General features: G+C 45.7%; 1 protein-coding gene across 6 annotated transcripts in view; it reads right to left on the bottom strand.

The window, feature by feature from the left end:
• LOC123770855 (agrin) overlaps positions 1 to 664 on the bottom strand; it is a 419,139-nt gene extending 418,475 nt beyond the window's left edge. For all 6 annotated transcript variants that reach the window (XM_069305808.1, XM_069305809.1, XM_069305810.1 and 3 more), the window contains exon 1: positions 242 to 664. The gene's annotated coding sequence lies outside the window, so the exon portion shown is untranslated. The remainder of the gene's footprint in view (positions 1 to 241) is intronic.
• Positions 665 to 9,779: the final 9,115 nt, after the last annotated feature.

Genomic DNA, 9,779 nt, shown 5'->3' on the forward strand with positions numbered 1-9,779 from the left:
TACACTGTTCGTCCAACGCTACACACGTCGCTCCAACGCTACACACGTCGCTCCAACGCTACACACACCGGTCTAACGCTACACACACCGGTCCAACGCTACACACACCGGTCCAACGCTACACACGTCCCCCTTCACAAATTAACACAACTCTTCACTTTACACTTATCAACAAAAAGTTGACATGTTTTAAGGGTTTGAGAACAGAAGGAAAAACAGTGTTGCCAAGTTGACCGCTTACCTGTCACATCCACACACACCTGTCAACAGTTCCCAGCCCGTCCAGGTACGCACAATACACAACGAATCTTTTAAATTCGTTACCATCAAGAGTTTCGTGGCCAGTGACAAGAGGAACACAACACCATCCTCTGTTGGTAAAAGAGGACTATAGCAATGTCTTAGCACGCAAAGAGGAATACACTGAGGGTCACTCTTCGCGAAGTTCTGTCTTCAATGGGAGAGGTATACACATATTTCAGGGCTCTCTCTCCTATCCCTGTGGCGCGGATTATGAGGGATAGTGAGGCTCGTATATAGAGAGCGCCGTGCCTGGGATAGTGGTGATGAGGTTAGCGCCTGGCACGGGTGGTGAGGGAGTGAGAGGAGAGGGCGTGCACTGGTCGAAGGTGGCACTCACACTGCCGTGCGACTGGCTGCAAGGTTCGCCACCAACTGTCTGGCTCACTCCTCCTCCTCCTCCTCTCACCGCTACTCTCACTCGCTCTCTCTCTCTCGCTCTCTCTTGCATTCTATGTCTCTGTTTTTGCTCTCTCACATTCTACGTCTCTATTCATACTCTCTCATTCGATGTCTCTCTGTCTCTCTATTGTCTCACTCTCTCTCTCTCTCTCTCTCTCTCTCTCTCTCTCTCTCTCTCTCTCTCTCTCTCTCTCTCTCTCTCTCTCCCTTTCGCTCTCTTCCACTTCTTGCACCCTCTCTTTTCTACTCTGCGTCTCTCAAAAATTACTCGCGCGGACACACACACACACACACACACACACACACACACACACACACACACACACACACACCTATCTCTGGTAGGGGTAGGGGACTCACGGCTGAGTGCGCAGCGCTCTGGAATCGTAGTCTTAAGAGCCCAGGTTCGATCCCCGGCAGAGGCAGAAACAAATGAGCAGTTTATTTCTCCTGATGCTTCTGTCCACCTAACAGGTAATAAGTACCTGGGGCCCTAGAAAGCTGCTACGGGCTTACACCTTGTATGTGTGTATGTGTTAGAAATATGTAATAGATATGATACCGGTCGGAAGTAATTATATTAGACAACCGAGGGTTAGAAAGGCGGGGTCCAAGAGCTATCAGCTTGATCCTGTAGACACAAATAGTAAAGACACATTTCCTTATAAAGAAAAACAGATATCTACAGATTCCCACGTAATATCACCCTTACAGTGTACACACGATAACGAGGTATCTTTATACCATAACACCAGTTATCATAACCTGACCCCAGATAGCGAACGATTACCACCCCAGAGCCCTCACCAGTTCCAGGCTCTCTAGACAAGTCTAAATGCTGAGAATGGTCGTTATTAATCACGTTATTAAACGACCGTACAAGTTCAGTGAGTGTGGGGGGGGGGGGGGAGAGTGTGTTGCGCAAGCACCCAATTACTCGTCATTACTCCTGACGTTAATCTATTGCTCATTCTTGAAGACGAGCTGAGACAGGACGGAAACGGTTGTCTCAACTGGCATTAGAAAACGCTGTGAGGTGGTCCCGAAACCTCATGTTAATGACTTTATATGCGGGGGTTTACTGGCATGCATAAGAGGTTTCATATGAACAAAGGTAACTGCAGAAGGCCTATTGGCCCATACTAGGCAGCTCCTAAGTATAACCACCCAATCCCACTCATATACATGAGTGGGATTACTGAAAAGAGTATTAAGTTTCACTTAATACTCTTTCAGCACAGAAATATACTTGCTGTTTCTGACAAGTATACTAGCTACGTATGTCAACAATATACCTGCTGTATGACATATTCTTCCTCTATGTGACATACACTTGCTGTAATTACAACTATCGCCAGTGTGAATACCTGGCATACCTATGATTACACACCTGAACAAAATAAATGTTAGAATGGGGACAAATGATTCACAATAGATGATAATGTAAATAAATTGTAGCAGTCCCCACAATTATTGCTGTCACGTGCCTCATGTAAGGTGTATGGTCTCCATAGAAAATAGAAAAATCTCTAGGCCTGTCACAGACTCACAGACTCTAGGCCTATCACAAAATCTCTGATACGCAGAGAACAGGTCTCCGGAGAAAATAGAATAATCTTTAGGTCAATGTGAGATGTACACCAAAGATCTACATATGAAACAATTACAGGCTTAGCTCACACATTAAATATGTCATTTTCTGGCTTACAGCCATTGCTACTTAAACTGGAGCCAGACTTACAATTCGGGTCTAAATATCATACATTTCTCGGGAGCTTCTTCCCTGCCCTGAGCTGTTATCTTCACGTAGCATCAAAATAATGTTGTGCTTCTGAAACGGACTTTCTCCTTTGTCTCGTATGTGTTCTCTCTGCACTGCTGCTCTTAGAGATATATCCCCGACCGTCCACAAGTGGTTGGGCACCATTTCTTCCCTCCCCCGTCCTATCCAAAATCCTTATCCTGATCCCTTCCAAGTGCTATATAGTCGTAATGGCTTGGCGCTTCCCCGTGAATAATTTCTTCCCCCTCATAGCACATATCAACATGTAATCGGTTATTCGGCTTCTGTGTCTACTTACTGATCGGCTTCCTAAAAGCTGACCCTCTTCCTCTTAGTTCTAACAACCTCCTGTCCCACTGGGAGTCGATACCCCGAGTCTCTGTCAGGCAGAATCACACTTCAGTCAACTAACCTACAGACAACTGGAGCTCATATGGAAATCCACATTAAAGGGAATGCACGCATGGCAAATCTTGACGGCAGTGCAGGAGATGACTCAAGATGTGGGTCAAGATGACTTGAAGGTTCTTGGGATTGAAGGTTTTTTGACCTAAAGATGTTAGCGTTGAGCTACGAAAGTTCAGGTATCAACAGTTTAATTGCTCACCTCTCACGTGTATAAATGATATCCATATTGACCTCTTTCACAGGGGGTCAACATGACCCGATAACACAGGGTTATCCAAACCCTGTGTTTGTACTCGTGATATTATGTAATACTATGAAATATTATGAGATATTATGTAAGTCATGTGTGGCTGGATATGTGGAAACAAAGTTCCAACAAAAAAAAAATTCCGCTGACGACGATTTATTTGTTTCTGGTAATTTGTATATATATAAAAAAAGTTACTAAAATTTGAGTTTGTGTTGGTAAATATAAATATTGTTATAGTTCAATTGACAACTTTTGTGGGAAGTGTTCAGACAATTGCCAGAATGAACCTTTATCACGTGCCACGTCCCCTAGGAATAATAATAATAATAATAATAATAATAATAATAATAATAATAATAATAATAATAATAATAATAATAATGTTGACCAGACCACACACTAGAAGGTGAAGGGACGACGACGTTCCGGTCCGTCCTGGACCATTCTCAAGTCGAATCGGCTTGAGAAAGAATATCTCGCGAAAGATCAGGGAAAGATTGCTAGACATGGATCAATCAATGTCATAAAGTGAAGTTTGGAATGTCCAGCAAAAAGAGAACCTCAAATGTGCAGACCTTACAACAAGCACAAACGCCCAGATGGAGTTACTCTGCCACCATAGAGGTAAACAGGTTGCGTGGGACTACACGACCCATCATTTTTTCCGCAACTGTAGATGCACATCTTCATTGCCTGTTACCTATCTACATTGCCTATTACCTATCTACATTGCCTGTTACCTATCTACATTGCCTGTTACCTATCTACATTGCCTGTTACCCATCTACATTGCCTGTTACCCATCTACATTGCCTGTTACCTATCTACATTGCCTGTTACCCATCTACATTGACTGTTACCTATCTACATTGCCTGTTACCTATCTACATTGCCTGTTACCTATCTACAGCATAGTGGAGGTGAGGTTGCTCTAAGTGCAAGAAGACTCAGACAACTTGTAAGTACAGGGAATTAGGTCGGTGCTACTTATTCGTGCCAATAGATTAAGAGACCAGGAACGTCGTGGGGGTAAATGTGAACTTATGTTCCTGTAAAAGGAGGGCGATGAACTGATTAGGTAAACCATGGGACAAAGAGCAGCTAGTATTCTGTACCAGCAGCCCAGTGTTGCCATGCAGAGTACGAAGGCCTGCTGTATCCTATGCACACATTGCACCTCTGTGGAACTCTATGAGGCCTCTGAGCCGTGATTATCATGTATATAAATTCTGTAAGTTGTAACAGATTGTAGTAAATACAATAAATAAATCATAATGTACAAAATATTTCAAATTTAAGGGTGGCAGAAGAAAATAGTGATGAAGTGCTCGGGGAAAATAGGCAAGGGTTTCTCTAAATGCGTTTTATTCTATTCTTCCCGAGGCTATGGGTCCCCACAATTACACACACAGACATTATACATCTGTGTGTGTGTGTGTGTGTGTGTGTGTGTGTGTGTGTGTGTGTGTGTGTGTGTGTGTGTGTGTGTGTGTGTGTGCTCATAAACTTGTTGAAGACCAAAGTCATCAAAAATCATAACTTCGACACAAGTAATATTAATACAGATCATTATTTTTATTAACACAAACTATGACTTTGGATCATCTAATGTAATAATTAAAAACGCACACATTAAAAGAGGCTACTTCAGATTCGGAAGCACTAAGAATGAATACAGAAACTCTCTTCCAACAAGGGAGTGGGATGGTAACTGAATACATAAGGGAAACAAGGTGTTTGCGAGGCATGCTGTCCATGCCTCTCAGCGCTCGCTGGCCCCAAGCCGCTGCTGCTGTTCTCAACTAATCCCTGCCGCCCTCTATGCTCACCTGCGTATCACAAAGCGATTCGATGCGGAATTTCGGAAGAAAGTAATCCTCTTAGCGTGAAGCAATACAACTAAAGCCCTTACAACAACAAGCGTCGTTAACCATGTGTATGGCATGGTAAAGCCACGCCCATCCTGCTATTTTTTTATTGTTGAAAATCCCAAACGGATACACTCACGCACGAGAAAACTCTACGGGTCTGGCAACCCATGTTTAACTACCTCCTCCATACACACGGGGATCAAGAAATAATAATCTCTACCAGATACACTAGCACTTATAATTTTAAAATCGCTTGGGAAAAATGCCTCGATCCTAGATCTCTTCCTATTTCGAATGCAAGAAAGAAAATCGAAATGCATAAAGTGAAATCGTGCAAGAGACGATGTTAAATCGGGAAATTGCCTGCTGTCCCAGGCAGCAGTAAATTTGATGGGGGACAAAAAAAGAAAAACACACGACTGCTGTAGCAGGTAGGAGCAGAGAGCCAAGCAGAGGGGTCGGAGCCAGAGGGGTCAGAGCCAGAGGGGTCAGAGCCAGAGGGGTCAGAGGCAGAGGAGTCAGAGCCAGAGGGGTCAGAGGCAGAGGAGTCAGGGCCAGAGGGGTCAGAGCCAGAGGGGTCAGAGGCAGAGGAGTCAGGGTCAGAGCCAGAGGGGTCAGAGGCAGAGGGGTCAGGGCCAGAGGGTCAGGGCCAGAGGGGTGAGAGAAAGAGGGGTGAGAGCCAGAGGGGTCAGAGCCAGAGGGGTGAGAGGCAGAGGAGTCAGGGCCAGAGGGGTCAGGGCCAGAGGGGTCAGGGCCAGAGGGGTGAGAGCCAGAGGGGTCAGAGGCAGAGGAGTCAGGGCCAGAGGGGTCAGGGCCAGAGGGGTCAGGGCCAGAGGGGTCAGGGCCAGAGGGGTGAGAGACAGAGGGGTGAGAGCCAGAGGGGTGAGAGTTAGAGGGGTCAGAGGCAGAGGAGTCAGGGCCAGAGGGGTCAGGGCCAGAGGGGTGAGAGACAGAGGGGTGAGAGCCAGAGGGGTGAGAGCCAGAGGGGTGAGAGCCAGAGGGGTCAGAGGCAGAGGAGTCAGGGCCAGAGGGGTCAGGGCCAGAGGGGTCAGGGCCAGAGGGGTGAGAGACAGAGGGGTGAGAGCCAGAGGGGTGAGAGTTAGTGGGGTCAGGGCCAGAGGGGTCAGAGCCAGAGGGGTCAGGGCCAGAGGGGTCAGGGCCAGAGAGGTCAGGGTCAGAGGGGTCAGGGCCAGAGGGGTGAGAGCCAGAGGGGTCAGAGTCAGAGGGGTCAGAGCCAAAGGAGTCAGAGCCAGAGGGGTCAGAGCCAGAGGGGTCAGAGGCAGAGGGGTCAGAGCCAGAGGGGTCAGAGCCAGAGGGGTCAGAGCCAGTGGGTCAGAGTCAGAGGACCTCTCGAAAACCTTACATAGCAAAAAGAAGAAACAAGGAAAGAAAAGCCATTTTTTCTTACAACTTACATAGCAAAGTCTTCAATCCTTGAGTATATAGTGTGTAGAGGACCTTCGAGCAGGTAGCTGGTCGATGAGAGTGTTCTCGGCGGGTAACACGTCTCACATTCCCATCTATAATGGATGTACCACCGACCTTATGGGCCTCTGTCACGACATGCCAGTCTCTCCCTATCAAGTTGGCTCCTATAGTGCTGTGTGTGTGTGTGTGTGTGTGTGTGTGTGTGTGTGTGTGTGTGTGTGTGTGTGTGTGTGTGTGTGTGTGTGTGTGTGTGTGTGTGTGTGTGTGTGTGTGGCCAGGTGTTGCAGGAAGGTAAATACTTTCATAAATGTTCTTACCTGTCAGTGCCTATCTATCAGTGCTTACCTGTCAATATATATACTTACCAATCAGAATTTACCTCTAAATGCCTATGTTAGCCCCTTTCCCCACAAGGGTCATCACCAGGTCACACTCCAGTATGAGAGCAGACGCGGCTGCGGAATACTGAGCTCCCATCACTCCAAGACACACTTGGAGTGACTTCAAACATTCCATCCCATCACCTCGTGAAGAATGGATCTATTATCTCCAAATCTTATGAGAGAGAGAGACCTTGTCGTACCAGTGTCCACACGTGCAGGTCGTACTAGTGTCCACACCTGCAGGTCGTACCAGTGTCCACACGTGCAGGTCGTACGAGTGTCCACACCTGCAGGTCGTACCAGTGTCCACACGTGCAGGTCGTACCAGTGTCCACACCTGCAGGTCGTACAAGGGTCCTTTGACCTCCCATGTTAAAATTTATTTCCTTTTGCGTTTTCTCCACCTCTCCCACCGTCATTATTAACCGAACTCAGAACACGAGTTGATCTGTGTCACTACCACTTGGGCTGGACGGTAGAGCGACGGTCTCGCTTCATGCAGGTCGGCGTTCAATACCCGACCGTCCACAAGTGGTTGGGCACCATTCCATCCCTCCGTCCCATCCCAAATCCTTATCCTGACCCTTTCCCAGTGCTATATAGTCGTAATGGCTTGGCGTTTATCCCTCATCCCTTCCTTATCACCAATAAATTGCCGAAGAGAGAAAAAGATATCCTGTGTCAGTCATTAGAGATCCTGGATTTGTTGTTGTTGTTTACGATTCGCTACCTGAAACAAGAAGTTCCAAGTAGCACGGGCTATGGCGAGCCCGTCTTCCGCTAACTAATCTATCGCTTCCCCCTATCGATAAACCCGTCGTTTTCTTTCCTGCCAAGTGAGGTTAATTTCCCCTCAGTCGTTAACTGCAGCAAAACTCCCCTCAGAGTCAGAAAACCTTGTAGTGGATCTTCAGACATTTTCGACCAGTTTCGGCGAGTGGTTTACCCCACCGGGGTTCCTGGCTGAAGGTCGACTTGAGGGGGTAGCTTGGGAGGCAGCCTGGTTGATACCTGGCTGATACCTGGTTGGTTGATACCTGGGAGAGCCCTTTTTTTTTTTATTATTATTATTATTATTATTTTCTACCACAGACGTGGCCACACAGTTACAATGCTAACCAGCATATATACATTTTCTTCTGTCCTCCATGGACAGGGTTAGAGAAGTGTTAAACATATAGTTCAAGGGTTTATTGAACACTCAACCACAGAAGGTGATTCGGTGCTTTTAAAATGCCAGAGAGCCCTTGGCAGGCTACCTTGGCAGGAGGGGTACCTCTCCTTGGCAGGAGAGCCCTTGGCAGGAGGGGTACCTCTCCTTGGCAGGAGAGCCCTTGGCAGGAGGGATACCTCTTCTTGGCAGGCTACCCCCTGGAAGGCTGTAACATGTACTCCTGGTGTTATTTTTTCACTTCTGTGTCAGCTCCATAGATAGATCCCTTCCCAGATATCTCGCATTCTTATTGGTGGAGTTTCAGCACTTTATTCCTGGAGTTTCAACACTTTATTCTTGGAGTTTCATCACTTTATTCCTGGAGTTTCATCACTTTATTCCTGGAGTTTCATCACTTTATTCCTGGAGTTTCAACACTTTATTCCTGGAGTTTCATCACTTTATTCCTGGAGTTCCATCACTTTATTCCTGGAGTTTCATCACTTTATTCCTGGAGTTTCATCACTTTATTCCTGGAGTTTCAACACTTTATCCCTGGAGTTTCATCACTTTATTCCTGGAGTTCCATCACTTTATTCCTGGAGTTTCATCACTTTATTCCTGGAGTTTCAACACTTTATTCCTGGAGTTTCATCACTTTATTCCTGGAGTTCCATCACTTTATTCCTGGAGTTCCATCACTTTATTCCTGGAGTTCCATCACTTTATTCCTGGAGTTTCATCACTTTATTCCTGGAGTTCCATCACTTTATTCCTGGAGTTCCATCACTTTATTCCTGGAGTTTCATCACTTTATTCCTGGAGTTCCATCACTTTATTCCTGGAGTTTCATCACTTTATTCCTGGAGTTCCATCACTTTATTCCTGGAGTTTCAACACTTTATTCCTGGAGTTCCATCACTTTATTCCTGGAGTTCCATCACTTTATTCCTAGAGTTCCATCACTTTATTCCTGGAGTTTCATCACTTTATTCCTGGAGTTCCATCACTTTATTCCTGGAGTTCCATCACTTTATTCCTGGAGTTCCATCACTTTATTTGTGGAGTTGCAACACTTTATATCCTGTGGTTCCCACTGGGGTCCACTTTGCCACTGTTGAATGCCACTATTACCCTTACTACAACCACTGTTACTAGACCCCTCCTTAATACAACCAATTTTACAACCATCACCATCACTACCACCTCCACCACAACTTAATGCAACTTTAGTTAATATGATGACTATAGCTGTTAACGTGACCACTAGGCAACAACCATCGTCACTTTAACCACTAGTAATGGCACTAGTAACACCACTGGTAACACCACTGGTAACACCACTGGTAACACACACTAGTAACACCACTGGTAATGTAACGTGTCGGAAAATGAAAAGGGAAGAAGAGAATAATTCTTGGGCAGGGGGTGATGGGGATAGAGACGTGGGAGGGAGGATAGAGGTCAGGGGAAGTATAAGAATGAGAGAGAAAGGAGGAAAGAGGAAAATAAAGTAGAGTAGAATGTAAGAGAGGTAGAATAGTAGAAAGATAGAAAGGTCGATGGATGAAAGTTGCTAGCTACCCCCATCCATTCAAGTAAATCATATATAAGACAAGGAATGGAACTTGTCTGTACATACAATATTATCAAGGATGTTACCATGTATCAGCTATAAGTATGTAGTTTTAAATAACCAAGATTCTTTAATTCAAAGCATAGTTAACTGAGAGGACTCTCTACTCTCACCTTAATTGACAATCACTAGGGAACAACAGTAAAGTCATTTTAAACCAGCAAG

This window comes from Procambarus clarkii, chromosome 56 (assembly GCF_040958095.1).
Source record: "Procambarus clarkii isolate CNS0578487 chromosome 56, FALCON_Pclarkii_2.0, whole genome shotgun sequence".
Classification (NCBI taxonomy): domain Eukaryota; kingdom Metazoa; phylum Arthropoda; class Malacostraca; order Decapoda; family Cambaridae; genus Procambarus; species Procambarus clarkii.